The following is a 22,398-nucleotide window of genomic DNA, read 5'->3' as shown; positions in this document are numbered from 1 at the left end:
ATTATTTTATATAATCCATTCTCTTGGGGATCTCACAATGGTTCCAACACTATAGAAAATGACCATTTGAAACTTCACAGTGAAAACCAGGGTAGCACTCAGATTCTCTGGCTCCCAAAGCATTTATCACCATTACTGAAGCTATAAGAGAATCTCACTTAAGTTTTAGCAGTAGATGGTTCAGTCAAGCAGTTTTGATCTTTCCCAGTTGAAAGTACACAGTCACACTATCCAGGACATTAAGCTACCTAATTAGGACTTGAACTGTGGATCCTGATGTCCAAACCCTGATGCTCTACTGACTTAATTATTCAGGCCGGATTCATTCATCACTTTGTATGTCTTTCTAATCTACCTGTCATAACATTCCAATACACTTTTGTACATATTGTGTACATGAGCAGATGTTTGATAATTTTTTAAAAATGTATTTTTCTTTGTAATTTATTATATAATGCATGGACACCCATGATAGGATTGTGCCAACTTCAAGTTTACTGGGGGTTGTGAGCGCCTCTTCTCCACTTCCTTTGACAGTGAACTGTTATCCATTATCTTATTTATACAAAGGTAACTCAAAACATGAGTACAATATAATATCCTAAAATTTAGCATTTATTTTTGAGGTACTGTGGCATGTCAGTGCACTTCTTTCATGTCGCATTGTGTTATATAGACTTTAAATGAGAAAAAAATTAACGAGATGTGACACAGTGTCAGTGATGCACTGACATGTATAATTTAAAGACTACACTCTTGTTGGAAGCAGACACCTGCAATTAATTCAGATATTGGGAATTCAAAATGAAACTGATGATTAAAGCCAGAAGGGACTTAAGATGCATATTAAGCTCATGAACTGATGAATACTTCTATTTACCAAATAGACAGTTAGTATACTTGTGCTTATAACTCATTTACAGACTATGAGTGTTGGCCTTTGAACAGAATACTATCTGTATATAAAATATTAAAAATCTTTCAAGTTTCTCCAATTTTTACCTCATGGCTGAATGGTAAACATTTGTCAAGAGGAAATCTTGCTTTCAGTTCTCTTAGTATTTTCATTAAATTAATATCTGAGCTAGTGATGGACTTCTCATTTAGCAAATTTCAGTTGCTTCCAGAAATGAAGATGCCCTCTAAAACTCTAACATGAAGCCACAGTGTGTTTGTGTGTGTGTGTATATATGTATCTGACTCAAATTCCCTGCACAGAACCATCACTACAGGAAAGCCCAGGAGTGACATCTCTTATTGGGACAATTTCAGAATGCTGTGCTGTAACTTCTAGCAATTTTTAGGGACAGTATTTCCAGAAATAATAATAGAACATTATGGCCTTAGGTACTGTATGCAATGTACCCATCTTACTTTATACAGATATAACTGTAAAATGTCCAGTCTGAAATCCTAAACAGTGCTCAGTTCTCAGTTTCTTCACATTTCAAGGCCTGCATAATAATAAATAATAATAATAAATAATAATAATAATCAACATTGTGGTTAAAGGAAACCTGTATATTTGACTGGTCATTACAATAATCACACACACAAAAGAAAGAATATACATATTAGATCTATCCATATATTCCCATCCATTAACTAGCAACTTTAAAAGGATATGGAAGAAGCCTACTGGAATTAACATAGAATATATATTCCTTTGTTGTTTTCAGTGTTGTTGTAGCCATGCTGGTTCCAGGATATGAAAGACACAAGGTGGGTGAGGTAATATCTTTATTGGACCAACTTCTGCAGGTAAAAGAGAGAAGATTTTGAGTTCCACAAAGCTCTTTTTCATCTCTGCGTAGTGTGAATGCTTGTCTCTTTCACCAAGTTGAAGGAGTTGGTCCAATAAAAGTTATTACCTGACTCCCTTTATTTCTCTCATAGAATATATATTACATGATTTATTTGAAAAACACGAGAAAAAAGACTTTATTCTAATATTGCATGGGAAGTACATTAACTTCTTGTTTGTCTTATCACTGCATAAGTGCTAAATAATACTTATTTACATAATGTCCATTGATTTACAGGCAATCCACCATCAGCGGAGTCACCTTCACATTCTCTACACACATGCATTCATTGAAATTCATAAAAAGAGCAGAGACTAGGATTTTTTCCTAAAAATTCACCATGTTATTTATTGCTTAAAGCTACTAAGTTCTGTCATTTAAAAAAATATGTAATCCTTGATGCTTTTCATTGGATGACACCACAACTCAAGGTTATAAGAAAGCAAGAAAAGTAAAACTTCTGACTTCCTGTATAAATAAAGAATAACTCTGGCCAAACGTTCTTATCTATATTAAGAAACAAACAATGGAAGTATTCCTAGAATCAGGTTGTAAATGGAATCTGCGATGGGAGTTCAATGGGCAAACTCAAAGAAATATTTCACATTCCATTTTTAAATGGACCAAATGGATCATGCGCACAAAGATATGTACAAATTATATTGCAAAAATAAAGCAATTTTATCACGAATAGAACTAAAAGATCTGCCCTCTATGAGCTCTCACACACCTTTCTTGCTTTTCAAAAATGTTGAAAACATGCATTTCTCTTGCTTTTGAAACCTATAATAGTATTCCCGACAAAGTTCTTAAGCACAGCCAATCTGTTTGATGCCCACTATACTGTATATTAGTCATTTTCCATATCCTGTCATTTCTGGGGGTTGTTTTGTTAGGTAAACATTTCTCTTGTTCAGGCTAGACCACTTCGATCAGCCAATACCAATAGTTTGAATTTCTGAGGCTCGCCAACCCAGTACAATATACTTTTCACATTTTTTTTCCCTAAATAGTTTGGCAGTTCTGAAAGACACAGTCATAGTAAACTAACAACTGAGAATGTCATTAAGAGGCATGTTAAGCTATTAAAAAAGTTCACAGTATGCTTTCATTGAGTAAAACACTTTCTAATATCAGCCAATTACATCAACTCCTCTGGCACCTATATTCCTTAGGTTTTGTATAGCTGCCCCCTTTATCTCTAATGGGATCCTCATAATATAGACCATGTGGCTTTAAAACAACACCAAACTGCTAATCTACTCCCCAGTGTGGGCCAAAGGCATGTTTGGTGGCACTCTAATTCAAATAAAAGCAAGAATTAGGGCTGATCAGGTGGCTCAGTAGCACAGCATAATGAGCTATGGTGTGTAGGAGAGGAGGTACCAGAAAATTATCAGGCACATTTCAAATTGGTCACCAGAGAGGGTGAGTTGCTCCTGTAGACCACTTTTTTTGGAGCTCTTTGGACCTTGCTAGATGGAGGAAAAGGGCAGCCACTATAAAGCAGCAAAAATAGAGGTGCTGAAAATGTGTGTGGGAGAAATGGAAAATGGCAGCTTTAAAACTGAAGTACTGGGTAATAAATAATATCCGACATGTTAAAATAGGACATAAGTCATCTAGGTACTTTTGAAAATTTTACCTTATATACTGTTACCTAATCAAAGGTAATAGCTAATTGCATATAGTAAAAATAAATGTTAGGACTTAATTTTCCTAAAAAAGACCACTCCAAAATGTACAGTAAAGCCTCATATTTCAGCATTTGTAGTTCTGCTTGTGGAACAAGAAGTCTAATGCCTGATGCATGCAAAAGCAAATATATTTATTGTCATTTTTAATAATACTAATCATAGTATTTGCATTTATGTAGCACTTTTATTCATAGCTCTCAAAGTATTCTATAATAGCATGTCAGTTTCATTATCCCCATTTTATTAATGGGAAAAATATGGAAGAGAGCTTGTCTGACTTGTTCAAAGACACGTGGTAACACAGCGTAGATCTGAGAAGACAAGTCCCATTCCCATATTCAGGCCTTTTAGATTGCAGCTGTCTCTCCATTTTTTAAATCTCCCACCACCCCGCTCCACCATTTTCAGACATTAGCACTGTGATTTCTACTTACATTTGAAGCAGAAAGCAGAACAATAAACCAAACATACAGACAGGAACATGTCATCTCTTTTCTTCACAGCTTTTTCATAAGTCTCCCCAGGAATTCCCTCCTTCTCTGACCTCCTGCTGCTTCTTTTCTCAGTAAGTCTAACTTTAGTCTTTCATCACCTGTGATGCTGTGACTAACCTTTACAGCAGTTAACTAGTACATAACACTGAGTCACTGAAATTGAACAACTTATTCCAAACTCCCTCTCCATCTTGCCACACCCAGGGTAGCCTGTCCAATCACACCTTTTCTTTTGAGCATCAGACTAGGAAATTTAACTGCTCTACTTACTTCTGGTTGGGGAAGTTCCCACTAGTCCTGTCTTCTGAATGCTGTAAGAAGACAATACTTAATTTTAGAAAAACATACAATCTTGATTTTAAAATTGTCAGTGATGGAGAATCTACTATAACTCTTGGGCATGGAAGATTTTTGCTTCCTGATATGGATACTGCGCACAATCTAAAACAGGGGTGGGTAAACTATGGCCCGGGGGTTGCATCCAGACCTCCAGATGTTTTAATCTGGCCTTTGAGCTCCTACCAGGGAGCAGGGTCTGGGACTCTCCGTGCTCTGGCACTCTAGCAGGGGAGCGGGGTCTTACCCCACTCCACGCAGCTCCCGGAAGCAGCAGCATGTCTCCACTCCGGCTCCTATGCATAGGGGCATCCAGGGGGCTCTGCATGCTGCCCCCGTCTCAAGCGCTGCCCCCAAAGCTCCAATTAGTCAGGAACCCTCCCACACCCTGAACTCCTCACTTCTGGGCCCACCCCAGAGCCCGCACTCCCAGCCAGAGCCCTCATCCGCTCCAGCACCCCAACCCCCAATTTTGTGAGCATTCATGGCCCACCATACAATTTCCATACCCAGATATGGCCCTCAGGTCAAAAGGATTGCTCACCCCTGATCTAAAGGCTTTGGTAGCTCCTCATTGCCCCGGTCTTTCCCCCCTGTTCTCCAGGTACTTAGAGACTGTATTCAAGTCACCCCTTAACCTTCTATTTATTAAGCTAAATAGATTGAGCTCCTTGTGTCTGTCACTGTAAAACAGATTTTTCTAATCCTTTAATCATTCTTGTGGCTTTTCTCTGAATCCTCTCCAATTTTTCAACATCCTTCTTAAATTGTGGGAACCAGAACTGGACACAGTATTGCAGCAGCGGTCACACCAGTGCTAAATACAGATGTAAAATAACCTCTCTGTCTGTGATATGCCAGTTCTGTATTTGCAGTATCATTTGGATACCTGAATGAGGGCACAGCAAACAGGCATAGAGTGATCTGTGAAGCCTTTATGCATGAAGTTTTTCTCTTTAGACATATACGATTTTGTTTAAAAAGGGGAGAAAAACCTCCAAATCAACAACCTCAATTACTTCACATGAATTTCACCCATGTGGCAAAGTACACCTCAAAAGGCTTTGAATGATCTTAATTTCATGTTTGATATGAAGTCTAGTTCATATGAACAAGGTTTGTGGTAAAAGGAGTATCGGTCACATAGGTTCTGAGTCCTGATTCATAAAAAGCCTTAAAGCAGCTATAGTCACTCTGCAGCTTGCAGACTTCATGCGGCTCTTAATAAGTGATTTGTGGCTTATTATGACATGATTTACTGCAAAATACTCTGTGCTTCTGTGTGCCTCTTACAAAGTCGATTCAAAGAAAAAATCTACACTATTCTCTTTCTATCTTAAATATTAAGAGTATGGCCAAGAACCAGTCCGCTAAAGCTATACCTTAATTTACTCTGGTAATAATGGGGGATAAAAACAGGCACATGTATAACAAAAAGTAGTTAAAATGTTGTAAACAAACATTTTATACTGGTAGGGATAGAGGAGGTACTTCATCTGCTATATTAAGGGGGGACAGCAAGCTTGTGATATTACATCCTATATGGTCTGCTACTGCTCTCATGGAAGTCAATGGCAAACTCTCTAGTAGAATGCTAAATCCTCAAATTTATGTAACTTTATCCCAATCTTTCTGAGAATATGGCATCCAAAATGGATAAGGAACAGAGAATTAGCAATTTTATCAATTTGTACAGAAACCAACTCCAACATGCTGCAATTTTGCTTTTGTCCTCTTTTAAACACATTTGCTTGCGGTCAGTGGAAACATATTCTCTTAATTCCAGAGAGTTAACAACCCTGATTATATATTTAACTACTTTACTAATCATACTGTTGGACCTATAGTGCTTGTTCTTGAAAAGACAACTATTTTTCATTTTCAATCAGCTTCGCCACAAGATTTTTCATATAGGCTCCCATCACAATGCTAATTTCACTTTAGAGCTGGCATTACATCACACATCCCTTGGCCTGCTGTGCTAACATGAATTCACATGTTTATCTTTTATTAACACAAGAGAGGCAAAGCTCTGAGTCACACACCTCTTAATGTAACTGAAGTTTCAATGTGGGACCCTGACCCTACAAATAAGAAACAAATGATCAGAAAGTGAGAGAGACTGTATAAGTTAGTAGTGCTGAAAACACTGAATGAAGAGTAAATAAATACTTTAGCATAAGCAAGACCTGAGGTGACTTCTGTTTTATGATTCAAGGATGTGAAGGATGATTTCGATGTGAAGGAATCACTTTTTTTTGGAACTGGGCAAAATATTCTACACAGAGTTTAAAATATTTGAGGTCTGCCATGTTTCAGTTCACTCTGTTGTCCCTATGAGTTACTTTGAATCATTGAGATTTGCATCCAAGTCAGGCAAATCTGACTTGCACTTTGTGGCTGTCTGAAAATGTTGAGGCAGATTTTTGCATTTCCAATTGAGTTTCAGGCTGGGATTGGTAATGTGGCAGAAGTTAAAAAGCTGAATGTTAAAAGTCACATGGTATTTATTCTAGTTCTATGACTGGCTGTGTCTGCTCCCTGTGTTCATGAGTCTAATCACTTTGGCTCCATATTGTCTGCTCTTTCTGAGACATACAGGAAAAAACCTAGGAGATGAAGACATGGACTTTCCTTAGCAGCCACTTGCAAGGTCTTATGGGGCACTTATTTTCCACAAAATTAGCCTAGATTTGGGGCACAGGCAGGGGCCCTTTATAGGGCCCCCCTTTACATGCCCAATAACACCAGAAAAAGGATTAGGACTCATCCTCCAAAAACACCAGAAGGGTAGCAGAGCACTGATATTTCCTTCATCAAGATGACAATAGCAGAGGGAACTGATGGAGAGCCTTTGGGTGGAGTGTCTGTCACAGGACCCGTAGAGAACAATAGGATTTGTGTTGGGACAGAGAGCCTAGTTCACCTATCCCTAGCCTTTTCTCAGGTGAGAACCACCACAACCATTCTAGGCCTATTTGTCACTCTGAATCCACAGAAACTAGTTCACAGGATCATGTATTTATAATTTTAATAAGCCATTATTTTACACAGTCTACCCACTGCAATTATCTCAATGCAGGTAGCTTTGACATATCTGCTGATGCCCAGTATTCTTGCTTAGTGTGTCTCTAAAAGATCCAGCCTGTTCTTAGTGGCTTGGAGTAATTGAAAATAGGATACAACACCAGGTCACGATAGTAAAACAAAGGTAAAAAATGAGTTACTATTCCACATAATAAGGGACAGAGCTGATCAACAGTTTTTGCAAGAATACTGAAATTAACAAGTGAGGACCTTATCTAGAAGGTACATGAGTGTATTAATTAATGAGTCTGCTCTACAGCCTTAGCTAACAGGCACCTGGCTTTTAGCTCATGAGATAGAGGCTCATGCACTAAGTTCCAGAGGTCCTCGGTTCGATCCCGCCCACCGATGACCAGAGTCTGATGGCGTTACATATTCACCCTGTTCCTCTTCACCCTCGACTTTGGAACTGAAAAAAATCTCTTGTGCATAACCACCTTTCCCAGAGCAAACTAAATTAATCCAAAAGGGATGTGGGATTGGATAGCAGTTTTTTCAAGGTTTGTTGTTAATTAAAAAAAACTATTACCAAGGATTTCTAATTACTTTGTAAGTACACTATAGCCTGTACCTGCTCCTCAGCAAATTAGTGAGATAATGCTTGAAACATCTTATTAAACAGAATTATTCCTCCTCCACATTCATTCACACTTCTGCTTAATAGTCTATTTGAGCAACACCTCTGTGAAACATTTGTATCCATTAAGTTATCTTTACTGTTATTACCATTGTGCATTCGTTTCCAAATGTTTTCTGCTGAAAATGCAATAAAATGAGAGGATTGGGAGGGGAACAGTGAAGGAGAGATCTTCAAATATGCTTGTTATGACACACAACCCAAGAAAAGTGGATACATAATGTTGGAAGTCCCACAGCTCTCCCGTTGGCATAATAAAACCACCTCCGTGAGCATCAGAAGCTCTGCTGCCGACATAGCACTGCGAACACGAGTGCTTATGTCAGTGTAACTTATATTATTCACACCACTGAGTAACATAAATTATGCTGACATAGGTGGTACTGTATACATGGCCTAAATCTCATTTCTCCATCACTCCAAGTATGGCTTAGAATATATTTGTCAGCATTTATATATTACGTACCAGATAATATAGCTAGAGGGAAAAAATCCCTTTAATATTGTTTATGTACTATTACTGAGTAACACTTAAAATAGAAATATGCAGGATGCTCACTTTACTTCATATTTCCAACTATCCTGGAATTATAATTTCTTTCATCTTAATTCTTAATTACAGTATCATTTATGAACAGTAAAGTGTCTCTTACTGATGCTTCTTTGTTACTAACAGTTGTCATCTTCGATTCTCATCTGTCAGCTCAGCAATGGGGCCCAAATGAAGTCTATCACTATCTGTCTTGTACCAGCTTCATGGCTTCATTCATCTTTCAACTTTCTTTGTTATCTGTCATTCTTCAATGGGTCTATCCAACACATCCTCAGCCTTCCTATATTTCTAGCTCCCTGCACTCTGGTATCCTTTCTGGATCCACTCTTGACATGCAGCCAAACCACTGCAGTCATCTTTCTTGAATCTTCTGTCACAGTGTCATTTCTTGACTTAGCAACTTTTTTAAATTTTATTTTCTGCATCTTGAAACTCTCAGTATTCCCCTCAGCCAGGTCATTTCTTCAGTCAGTCTCTTTTGTTTGTCGGCTTTCTTCATACTCCAAATTTCCAAACCATACAGCAGTGTCAGTGTGACAGTTGTCTCATATACATAGAATCATTTTTATCTAAATGTTTTTAGCCTTCTTGCAGAGTTTTCTGAATGTAGTAGTGGCTACTCCAATTCCTCTTTTTATGCCATTTTCACAATTCCCATTCTTCAATACTAGTCCTTCAAACTATACAATTTTTTCCACTTGTACTAGTTCTTTGTCTCTGAATTTTATCCCTTACCTCATCCCCTTGCCTTCCAATTGCCATAACTTTTGTCTTCTCCATACTGATCTTCAATCTGAATTTTCTGCTTTCCCAGTCCACCTAGTCAGTTATTCCCTATAAATCATCCTTGGTCAATGCTATGAGGTCAATATTGTTGGTGAACCATTGAATACCAAGGCCTTAAGAATAAAAAGAACCTAAAAAATGCAACAGGCAAAATTACTGACAAGGCTTTTTAATAATTTTTAAAAGTGTGATGCTAGAACTTTGATCAAAAATCCCCTGAAAACCCATATTTGGAGAAAATAAGGAAATGCTGACATTAAAGGTCATGCTGTCCTTGCAACTACCCCCCCTTCAAATAAAAAGTAAAGGTTATAATAATGCATGTATACCGAGTTATGACTTTGAAATATAAAGATGAAAAAAATTTGAATGGTAAAAATAAGGTTTTGTTATTTTAATGGTTTATACTTACGGACAGTGAATGAGTTTGGATAGGGTTATACTTATGCAGAGCTTTAGCCTAGCTCATTGCCTGGCATAAGTGTTATCTTGACAATCTCTGTCTTTTACATAGACTTGTTTAGATAATTCTTACAACTGACAGGACAAGGGTGATGTTTTGTTATGGTGTTGGAGGACTGAGATAAGAGGAAGATAATGAGTACAATAAAACACACAAAACATCGTAGTAAAAGCCCCTGTTGGGAAAAATAGGAGTAAGGTGACATGAAGACATGATGACATGAAAATAGCGTACACAGTAAAAATGTACATATGTATTGTATGGTTTATATAAGACACAATGCTTAACTTCATTGGAGGAAAGCTAATGAATACGTAATATGAAAAAGTATAAGAAATCAAGTGAATAGGTGCTCTTGCCAGAGAAATAATAGACTGGAAATTGAAGAAATGAGACTGAAGGAGCAGACCAGAGGCCAGACACTGAGACACCATCATGAAGTGCAGGAGAGCTTCCTGGTATCCCAGAACTCAGTGACTTGGGCTCTTACCTGTTCTGTCTTATCTGTTTATTGTTTGGCATAAATATATGTTCAGAATTGTGACAATAATTATGTTTGAAAATTAACAAATAAAGGTGAAAATTGATTAAGTTTAAATTGGGTGGACTCGTGAGTCAGTTACACAATCTTACAATATCATCTGCAAATCTAAGGTTATTCACAATCCTTCACATAACATGACTCCTCACAGTTCATGTTTCAGTTCTACAGCTATACCTGCATCTTATGCCAATTTGAACAAATCTAGCAATAGTGTGCATGATTGCATCCCTTCTATGGTCATCCTGAACCAATCTGTCAGCTTTTTGTTAGCTCTCAATGCACTTATCAACTTGCTGTAGATGTTATAAGCTTGACCAATTTCTCAGGGATGCCATATATTCTCAAAAAACTTGCCATAATCCTTTCTGTCCAATGCTATCAAAAGCCTGTTTGAAGTTTATAAAGTTGTTGTAACAGGTTCTGTTGTGATCTATATATGTGTGATAATTATCACAAATAGCTGACCTATTGTACTTTGTTCTTGTCTGAATCCAGCCTGCTCCTTTTGCTAGTATCCCTTCCACATAGCTCTTCATTCTCCTCTGCAACATCTTGGTGAATGCTTTTCCAGCACATCAGTAAACTGGTTCCTCTGTAGTTCTCACACTCAATCTTCTCTCTTTTATTTATAAATTGGTACTATTATCGCTTTCCCCTATTTGCTCAGCACTTGCTCTTGTCTGTAAATCTTTTTGAATAGCTTGTGCTTTGCCTTTACCATGTGTTCTCCCCTGCTTGCAGAAGCTCTGCAATTATGTTGTCACTTCTTGGTGTCTTTTTCTTTTTCAAACTTCTTATCAAGGTCTTTACTTCTTTTAAGAATTCTTTTGTCTGCTCTCCCTTGTTAGTACCACGGAGCTGCTTCAGGACAGTTTCATCTACTGTGTTCTGCACATTGTACAGCTCTTCAAAACCATCTTCAACTCAGAAGGTCCATTTAGTTCTCTCATCTTGTGATATAAGCCCTGTGTCAGTTTTGCTTAATTTATTCTTCTGCATCTTTACGTTATTCACTTTTCCAGTTGTTTCTGTCTCTATTCACTTTGTTTTAGCTCTCTGCTCAACCTGTTGTACTCAGTTAGTTATAAATTAGTGCTGGCATCAATGAGGTTGAGAGCAAGCAAAAAAGTGCTGTGAATCTATGACATGGACAAATTGAAAGAGCCAGGTATCAGGAAAGAATATGAGAAAGTCATGTGGAAAAAACATCACCTCTCTGGTAAAAGAAGCAATGAATGTTGAGGAACCATGGAACAATGTTGGGCTAAAAAGCCAATGTGAGGAAATCAAGGTGGATAATGGATGAAGTGCTGCAGGTGAGTGACAAGCATAGAAAGCTGAAGTAGAATAAAAAAAGAAAGGCACAAGAAGTCTAAGTGCTGAATATATGCATGAAACTGAAACTGTAGAGATATTTGGGATGAAAACAATTCTTTATTTCTGTGTGTGGATCGTACATATTCCAGTTGGAGTTGTTCATGGTTTTGAAAGCTAGAAGACTAACCCAGAATTATATTATTTATCATATAATTTGGTTCTTCCAATCTGTTGTTTGCGTGTTAATCTTATTTCGTTGTTCATCACTTTATGTTCCATTTATGTTCCATTATCCATGTTACTTACATTCACTTATTCAGTACTATTGGCATGTGATAATTCTGGTTCTGTATTACTATGCAAACCTAGCAGAATAGAGTGGAAGGAAGTTCTTTTGAGATAACCAGTTAACTTCAGAGGTCTTGCATGATCTCCCTCTTGGGTAAGTAAGAAGAGCAAAATCACACATTGCATGATGTTCTTCAGAACATACGTTATAATTGGTTCCTGTGCACCATCATGTTTTCCAAGTTGGCAGTACCAAGAAGCCATATTATCTATTCAAGGCAAAGTAGATCACAACTGGCAGGTAGATTTTATTATAGTCTTGTGAGAAGGAAGTAAATTAAGCCACAAGGGATAAAGCTGAATATGCTGAGGGCTGACTGAACCCAGCATATTATCCACCCTTCTATGTCAAATTTGTCTGGTTTGCAAGGCCTTAACTGGGTTGTCCTGGAAAACATTAAAATGAGACATTCTATTTGTGGCAGAGGACCTCTCTGCTATAATGTTTAAATGGCCAGACATTTTCTTTCCTTATTTCTGTAAGATTTCTACAGCACTACATTGTGGTTTGCCTTTTCACATTACACAGTGAGGTAGATTTTAATCCTGATTATATTGTTGTAAACCAAATTAACTCCATGCAAGTCAACAGGGTTAGTTGTGAGTTACACCATTATAACTGAGAGTAAAACCTGGCCCAGAGGATATATTAATACTGAACATTAAAATGATTGTTAGAACTGATTGCCATGAGGATTGGAAATGAGAGAGAGTTTTAAGTCTGAGTCACTCTTGAATGTACTGGGTTTGCATATATGTGACACTGACCTTCAGTGACTGGCCTATAAAGAAGGTAGGAACCTGTTACTACTTCCAGCCAAAATTCTAGGTAAGCTCAAGTGATAGTGTTTTATTGTTTTGTTTTTGTTTTGGGGTAGGGAGGTTGGAGGGAGAACTAAAAGACCAGGGTTCTTGCTCTCCAGGTATATGATTTATTTAGTATATATGTCTTTAGTTTGTAGCAGATGTATGGATTCATTACAGCTCATTTAGATACAGTTTAGGCCAGTAATTACTGAAAGTTGTTACCATCTGATAAAGTGGTTGGCGGCCTACGTGAAAAATGTCACTCTAGAATTTATTGGATATATCACAACCAGCACTAATTACCTGCCTTATTTCAGAGGCTAAGGATTGAATGGGCAAAATGCTGATTGAAGAAATTGAAATGCTTGGCAGGAATATATAGATTTCATCAAAAGTTTTTGAGGGGAAATGTTTTGTTTCAATAAAGCTGGCGTTTCATTTTTATTTTTTAATATGTTAAAATGTATAAAATGAAACATGTTGACCTTATCAAAACAAATTATGATTCTGATATTTCTAAAACAAATTATTTCAGAATTTTCGTTTTGCAGTAAGTTTCAGAATTTTGACTTTTTGTTCCAATTTGGAATAAAAGAAAATTTTGAGTTGTTGGAATTTCCCTTGAAACAGAATTTGAAGTTTCAACCAAATCTTGTGGAGTCATTTTCTGTTCCTGGGTGCCTCCCCTTTCTTTGTAGGCTATAGTCCCAAATGCCTGAGAGATATCAATTTGTATTCTTAGGTTTGATTAATTTAGGACCTGTTTGGTTTCAATTGATCATGATAAACCTAAGTTTCTCCATTGTCAGTAGATACAAGTTCAGACCACACACACACACACTCACTTTTTAACAATTTTAAAGACTTTTTAAACATATTTCAATTTTGGACCTAAACATTTCTGTCTTTTGGTTTCTAACCCATGCTAATTTTCTAAAAATAGTGGAATATCCCCAATTCATATACAAGAGACTTACAGAAATATAAAGGGAGGTTCAACTTAAAATTATCACATTTGTTTGAATACTTTTAAACATTAATTTTACAAGAAATAAACATATTTTTAAACCTTTCAATTATATTATTTTTGTTTTCTTTATTTTGACAGTGCTTCGTTTATATTTCACCCTCTCCCAATAGTAAGCTATTTTGTGGATTCCACTGTTCATATGGCTTTCTCAGTGCTAAAAAGAGGAAAAACAAACATATAAAGTGATTGTAAGCCTACCAAAATAGGAAGGGGTTTCATGGACAGACATAGTGTCTGTAATAATGTTTAACTCATTCTTTGAAAAAGACTGTATTTCAAGTTGTTAGTGTCCCTTTAATTTTCAGGTCTTTGCAAGGTCAGAAGTTCTGTATGCAGAAGTTGCCCTATTTTACTTTCTATTTTGTGTATATTTCAGCATCATTGGAAAGCTATTGTTATCTTTCTATATTATTACTGTAATTACAAAAGTCATATTTATGTAGTTCCAATGCTAATACAATCTTTTTATACTATATGAAACAGTTGCCTGCAATAAGAACTGAAATGACCTCTTTCTTTCAAAATCTATTTATTACAGTTGCAAGACCTACATATTCAATTTCCATATGCACTGCTGCTGGTCCTTGGAATATGCCAACTATAGGCTTTTTTCTTTTAGCTGTGATAATAGCAAATATGAAATAAGCACCACCATCAGTTCATTAAACCAGCAAACAGATATAATATTAGACATTAAAAGACCACAATAATTCTTACAATTATAGAAAAAAGCTTTAGAAACTTTAGTGAGTAGAAAATGGAAAATGCACAAATATGGTAACAGAGATTATAATTTAGGATTAACCCATCATACTCTGCAAATGAATGCACAGCTGCTGAGCACTCCGCTTTCTCCACACCTTACACACTCTGGCTGAGGAATTCTGTCAGTTGACTGGGATGAGGGTGGTCTAGCCTAGTAATCAGAGCTGGCAGCAAGGTGCCAGAGCTCTTGAAAACTGAAAAAACTGAGAAAGATGGGTCCTTCAACCAAGGGGACTTGAAGGTGCTGGGAACTGAATATAGGTGAGAAACCTGCTTAGGCAAAGATTTTTCACCTAAGAAGGGAAACCAGCACCTTGTACTTCTGTACAAGGTCCTGACTGAGAGAACTTCAGCCATGGCTGAAAAGAAAAAGATTGGTAAGAAATCTACCTTGAACTACCTTGTAGTTTGTTGAGTTTAAGTCTTAGTCACTAGAAAATGTTTCACTTATTTGTTTGTAACCATTTCTGACTTTATCTTTTGTATTTAACTCACATAAACTCTCTCTTTTTGATTAAATTAAATTAAATTTGATTAAATTAAATTAAAACTTGTTTTACTTTTATTCTAAATCAATCCAGTACTGTGTTTGACCTGAAGTGATTAGTAACTCCATTTACAACAAGAAGCTGCTGTGCTTTTGTCTCTTTAGAGAAGCAACAGAAATTATTACTCCTCTGAATGTTCCAGGAGAGGGCTGGACATTTCAGGGCAGATGAGTTTGGGAAAATTCAGGACTGAGGGAGTGTTGTGGTCCACTTGCAAGTAATAACCAAAGCTGGTGGCTGTTTTGTAGGCAGACTGCTGGGGTCAGACCTGCATGCTTATCTGTGGGCTGTTGGTGTCCAGGCTGTGAGCCATAGCAGGAGAGTATTTAAGGCTCTCAGGGTTACTGGACAGGCACTGACACCTCTCATTGGGCTGAATTGCACTGCAGAAGGTGACATTATTATTCTATAAAAATCACTAACAAATATTTCTACTGTGCAACTAAAAGCTCATCAGTATAGTGGTTGTGAAAAACTTTCCAGATTAAACCCAAAATTTGACTAGGTTCTTTGCTAAGCTGAAATGTGGGCCAGGTTTATCAGCGTTTTGCTGAGGTTCAAAAACCTTTTTGGTGAACTTGGGCTGGGTTTTATAGATTTTAAGGCTAGAAGGGATCATCTAGTCTATTTCTTTTAAGAAAGCCTGTACTATATTTTGAATAAAGCTGGGTCAATTCATTGCTTTGAGTAGAAACTCAGCTAGGCTTTGTGCAGCATTTTATTTCATTTTGACAAAAAAGTGCACACAACACTATGCTAACCTTTACAAATATTCCCTGACCATTTATAGGCCTGCTACACTGGCTGACTATACTGTGTAAACCTCATAGACCCTTATTAACTTTTCCCAAGATATACAAGAAATGTGTGTTCCTTGACTGGAACATATTGGCTAGACAAAACCGTCAGCACACTCTACACCTTCAAATTTTCTCAGGCTGCTTACACAGCAACTGCGGATGAATGAACTGCAAAACATTTGGAGGTACAGGTCAGGTAAGCACTCAAAAGTTTAGATAAGATTTAGGAAAACATCTGAACTTCTTGTGTGTTAAAGTAAGTTGGTGATATCACCAGATCAGGCTCTTTGGTGAGATTTCTAGTAGAACCTGAAATACTAAGAGAACAGCCTCTCCTGATGTATTTCAACTCTTTCTCTTGTGCTCCTGGGTGGACTCTGAAAGTGGCGTGAAAAATAAACATAAAAGTTAAAGGAACATTTTTGAACTGAGAAGAAAGGTTTGGTTTGGGCTTAGGGCAAAGTTTTTGGGAGAGTTATTTGTCTGAACCATTTTTCCCATCCTTAGTGACAGTGAACTTGGTTGCAGAGTAGGAGTGTTTATTATATAATATATATTCTTTCCTCAACACAGTTTGTACATGAATAAAATTGCTAGACTCTAATTTAGTATCATAGGAGTTACATATGCACATTGACAGAATAATACACTCCATGCTTGTATCTTTGTAGCTCTTATAAGTTTACATCCAAAGCTCTATTCTCTATGGACTCCAACAACTGATCATCTTTATAAATTTATTTCTACTCCCCCTTAATTATGCTAAATATAAATACAGACTTGTGTTTAATAAAGATCTGGGCCCAATCCTGCACCACAGGAAGACAACAGAAAGCTTGTTATTGGCTTCACTGAAGCAGAATCAGGCTCTTTATGCAGCAGCCCAGCTAAGAACCATCCAAATGTCTTTGTATAGGTAGATAACAGATAATCAGTAGAAAATTATGGACATTGAAAAATTATGGATCTATGATTTTCCCTGCTTCCTTAAGAATCTAGGACTGGTTGCTCCTTCAGTTCCTGCCTAATTGGAAGTTCTTGCCTAACAGTAACTCCAGCAACAACAAAAAGCAACGCAAAATCTTGAATAGACACACCCACACTGGCTGCTGGTGTCCTGACTCTGTTTCCCGGTCAGAGCCCTTCAACCAAAGTTCCAAGTCTTTCAACTATAGAAATGTCAGGCTTTTGGGGTTATTGTAATAGTAAAAACCAAAACAAGCACAGGTAGCTCTTAAAACATCCTTAGAAAGCCAAGATCATAAGACATCTACAGACTTGGTCATGCTGCTTACCAAGCAACAGTGATTATATAATGAAGGTGAAGGCAGCCTTAAATAGAAAATTGTCCCTTGTCAAACAACAGTAAACACCCCCTTTTAACTCACTGAACTGTTAACATCAAAGCGTGGTTGAGACTACTAAATTGATACAGTATTCAGAAATGTAAACACCCAGCTGGAGTTGGATTATTTATTTTTAACTCTACACTGATTTTAGATTATACTTTTGTCTCTATTTAATGTCTTTAATAAATTCAACTTAATTACATTTATATTACTATCACATAACTTTTCAATAAAACATACTTTAAATCAGCCTTGCAAAATTCTACTTGCAACATTTTTGATGGGCTTGTTAAATGCCGGTTTAATGGAAAGCTTTCTGATCATCAGATGGTAGAAAGGTGTGTGTGTGTGGGGGAAGTATAATTTAATGTCTGACTAGGTAAATTGTTAGAATTTTGCAGTGATGCATTTAAGTACCAAGCATGCAGAACTGCATTTAAGCAGGGGTTTCTACTGCAAAACCTACTACATTCTATAGCCATTATGGGCTCTTTTCAGCTTCACAGAAGTGTTTTGAGCTTCTTGTGCTTTATATCCATAGTGGCAGCTTCCAGTTCTGATGGGGGAGTTGAGATGCATAAAGGTGAATGGCTTTACATGGTTGCCTATGCCTACCCCACTCCTGTATGGAGTAGTCAGATGTGTATGGAGGAGCACTAAACATGCTGTAGTAACTCCTGCTTCCTGGAGAGTGGGGATGTGGGAAATAAAGGAACTTAGAATAGGTAGTACATCTGCTTGGGAGAAATGGAACTTATTTACATAAGTTGACCACCTTTTACCTTCCAGGCAGGTCATGTTGGTTTGTCCCTCTTTGTTCACTGGTCTGAATTTCCTCTGAATAGGTCAGCCCAGTGCACAGCTGTCTTAAAGGGCTTTTGGGCACTTGTGTGTATATTGTATAAGGGCTATAATTAATGGGATCTGGGGGTCATAGTGGACCACAAGCTAAATATGAGTCAACAGTGTAAAACTGTTGCCAAAAAAGCAAACATCATTCTGGGATTTATTAGCAGGAGTATTGTAAGCACCACACAAGAAGTAATTCTTCTGCTGTACTCCATGCTGATTAGGCCTCAACTGAAGTCTAGTGTCCAGTTCTGGGTGCCACGTTTCAGAAAAGATGTGGACAAATTTGAGAAAGTCCAGAGAAGAGCAACAAAAATGATTAAAGGTCTAGAAAACATGACATATGAGGAATTGAAAAAATGAGTTTGTTTAGTCTGGAAAAGAGAAGAGAGAGAGGACATGATAATAGTTTTCAAGTACATAAAAGATTGTTACAAGGAGGAGGGAGAAGAATTGTTCTGAACCTCTGAGGATAGGACCAGAGGCAATGGGCTTAAACTGAAGCAATGGAGATTTAGGTTGGACATTAGAAAAAACTTCTTAACTGTCAGAGTGGTTAAGTACGGGAATAAATTGCCTAGGGATGTTGTGGAATCTCCATCACTGGAGATTTTTAAGAGCAGGTTAGACAAACACCTGTCAGAGATGGTCTAGATAATACTTAGTCCTGCCATGAGTGCAGGGGACTGGACTAGATGACCTCCCAAGGTCCCTTTCCAGTCCTATGATTCTATCTGTATTTGCCAAAAAACTTGTTGCATTTTCATTCAGATAAACATTTTAAAATAGTTATCATGCCTTTGTCACCTTGAGGTTGGTTTACTTGGTCCAGGTAACTTGCACCCAAGAGTTGTAAAAGAGTTGGCCGAGGAGCTTGCTGGACTGTTAATGTTGATTTTCAGTAAGTCTTGATACAGATTTAGTTGAAACAGATAATCGTGTAGATGTAATATACCTAGATTCTTTGTACTGCACAACATTTTGATTAAAAACACTAGAATGATATAAAATTAACATGACACACATTAAATAGATTAAAAGCCAGCTAATGGATAGGTCTCAAAATGTAATTGTAAATGAGGACTCATCACTGAGTGGGGGCATTTCTAGTGGGTGTCTGCAAGCATCAGTTCTATTTAACATTTTTATCAATGACCGCAAAGAAAACATAAAACTATCACTGATAAAGTTTGCAAATGACACAAATTGAGATAAGGTAAGTAATGACAAAGAAAGGTCACTGATACAGAGCAATCTGGATTGTTGGTAAACTGTGTGCAAGCAAACAATATATGTTTCAATATGACTAAATGTCAACATATGCATCAAGATACAAAGAATGTAGGCTATACTTACAGGATGGGAACTCTATCCAGGAAAGCACTTTGCTGTCATGGTGGATAATAAGCTGAACAATGTTGTGGCCAAAAGGGCAAATGATATCCTTGGATGCGTAAACAGGGTAATCTTGAGTAGCAGCAGAAAGGTTATTTTACCTCTATATTTGTCACTGATGGACTACTGTGTCCATGTCTGGTGTCCACAATTCAAGAATGATGTTGAAAAATTAGAGAAGGGTCATAGAAAACCCCTGAGAATGACTGAAGTATTATAAAACATGCCTTATGTGATAAACCAAAGGAGCTGAATCTATTTAGTTTCACAAAGAGAAAACTGTTAAGGTTTGACTTGATTACAGTTTATAATTACCTTTGTGGAGCACACGTATTTGATAATGGGTTCTTAATCTAGCAGAGAAAGATATAACATGATCCAATGGCTGGAAGTTGAAGCTAGACCAATTCAGACTGGAAATGAGATGTAAACTTTTAACAGCGAGGGCAACTAACCACTGGAATCTATGAATTAGGTCCCATCCCTTCAAATTTTGCAACTAGTGGTGAATGATGCAAACCCTCTTATTAAGTGCTGTTTCACATAGTCAGTGCATTACACTAATACTCTGTGATCTGCAGTGTCAACTATTTGATTTCTGCACAAAGATTGAGGCGTTGTTTTGATCGAGAATATAAAGCCTTAAACGATACAGGTCCTATCTACTTGAGACACTGCTTTTATCTCCATGAGACACCATGATAGTGGTGCTTGAGTTAATAACTCCCTGATTTGATAGGAAATAGATGGTATGTCTACACAGCATAGTAAGCCTGGGTCTGTGAGACCTATGACTGCAGACTCAGTGCACTGGGCTCATCTGCTTGGCCTGCCCTTTTTTTCCCCTTCCTTTTTTTTAGGGAGGAGGCAAGTGAGGAGGGCAGTGAATGTAAGAAAGATTGGAAGTATTTAATGGATACATTATGTATTTTGGTGTGTGTTTTAAAATTTCTTTAATGGACCTAAAAACTGTGGCAGGAGCAAAAAGAAAAAAATTAAAATAAGATAAAAAATAGGAAAAATTTTAAAAAAACAACAAAAGAACGGGCCAAGCCTAAAAGCAGTGAGACCATGCACAAAACATGCCAGCATCAGAGGAAGTAACAGCATTTCATCTCTGTGCCACATTGTTCTAATTTCCTTCACATCTGTCTCTTTTCTGGAATATGTGCCTGTGGAGGAGCTGTAGCAGCAGCAGTAATAACCACACTGCCAATTAAGGTATCGTACCTGGGGTTGGCCAGGGCTTAGTCTGAGGACAAGATCACCTTCAAGGATGGAGTTGTAGCTCTCCAATTACTAGTACTATCACTACCTTTTCTAACTTGTCAAACAATAAGGAGCTTTTGAAGGCTAAATCCAGCAGTAGCTAGTAGCAGGGTTAGTGCTGAGTGAGTGACACTGATACATTGAGACCGAGAGCCTGACATTGTTTGTCAAGATAAGTTCACAATGAAGATGACTTTCATTTCGAGTCTAAACTATCGGGAAAGAGACCACCTCTAAACTGGGTATCTAAGTGTGTGGCTCTGCCCGAAGGAAAGGGGTTATCTAGAAATAATGGACAATGCCCATTACTGTTTGGGGTATCTGTTTATTTTTATTAAACTACAGCTTTAGTGGTTCAAAAAAAGAGAAGCTACATTCATACCATTACTTTAATTAACCATTTTTTTCTGGTTATTGACTTGTGGGAAGGGCACATTTTTCCTTTCCCAGTGGGTGGAGACACACCCTGTCATACGGGGCTGACTCACTGAATGTTATTTGGTTATTCTTTAGGGTAGTTTGACTCCCGCTTCACTTCAAATATCGCAGCTGTTTCACAGCATTCCAAGTAGTGAATATCACAAAATGTCAGATAAAAAAAAATTATAGGGGCCCAAAATGTTCCTGGAAATGCTGGAATGTCTCAGCCTTGAGATGTCAATAGGTCACAGTGCACTGGGTTCTGTCTGGGAGGAGTGTTCCCTGTCCCGCTGCATGAGCTCAGGGCACTGTCAGAGTCGAAGAACCCTGTTCCTGCTTATCTAGCTCAAGGGCCCTGAGCTAGAACCCAATGGAGTGGGCAGGCCTGGGTTCCCCTCCTGACTGCCTGACGGACATCAGAGTGAAGAAAGGGATTTCAGAGTCCTGGACACCAGGAATAGACTACTAGCCTTGCTAGGTTATGTGAGCCATAGGGCTGTACCACGCTTGGCCAGAAGGGGTGCTGTTGCACTGATGCATCACCTCACAAGGAGCTGACATGAAATTCTTTAGATTTAATTTTCAGAGGCACAGAACACTCACAGCTCCCGTTAACTTCAACACATAGGACTTCTAAAAAACAGGAGTGTTAAACTGGGTACCCAAAAAATGAGAGAGACACAAAATCAGAGACTCCTTTTTTAAAATTTTGATCTGTGTCTATGCTTTTAGTAATCTCCTTGTTTCATCAAACTCCTGAGATCTTTGAGAACTTTGTTATAGCTGTTCTTATTGGGATGTTTGTATACCCACTAAGCTATAGGAGTTAGCTAAGAGCAGCATTATTTTCCAGATGGAGACTGAGGAAGAGAGATGTAGGGTTGGGTGGGGGGAGTTGTGTGCATTTTTGTCTTTCTACTTTTAGACAGTTTATGAATTACATGTATTGTGAGTTTACTGTGCTGTTCGCAGATTCCTTGTACAACTGCATTTTGCTCTTCATAATTTAAAGTTATTCATTTTCTTCAACACACAGTTGAATCTTTCGTCAAGGGAAGAGAATGCACTTTGCATTTAGTCTTTTTTTCATAAGGACTCC

The 22,398-nt window shown here is 37.6% G+C and overlaps 1 long non-coding RNA gene across 1 annotated transcript in view; it reads right to left on the bottom strand.

Annotated features, from left to right (window-relative positions):
- Positions 1–4,262: 4,262 nt before the first annotated feature.
- The window catches only part of LOC123372802, a 103,623-nt gene continuing 85,487 nt past the window's right edge, over positions 4,263–22,398 (bottom strand). Inside the window, exon 4 of the long non-coding RNA XR_006580459.1 lies at positions 4,263–4,307. This is a non-coding gene — a long non-coding RNA (uncharacterized LOC123372802). The remainder of the gene's footprint in view (positions 4,308–22,398) is intronic.

Source organism: Mauremys mutica, chromosome 6, assembly GCF_020497125.1.
Source record: "Mauremys mutica isolate MM-2020 ecotype Southern chromosome 6, ASM2049712v1, whole genome shotgun sequence".
Taxonomy (NCBI): Eukaryota; Metazoa; Chordata; order Testudines; family Geoemydidae; genus Mauremys; species Mauremys mutica.
This window is presented reverse-complemented; position numbering and strand designations above follow the sequence as displayed.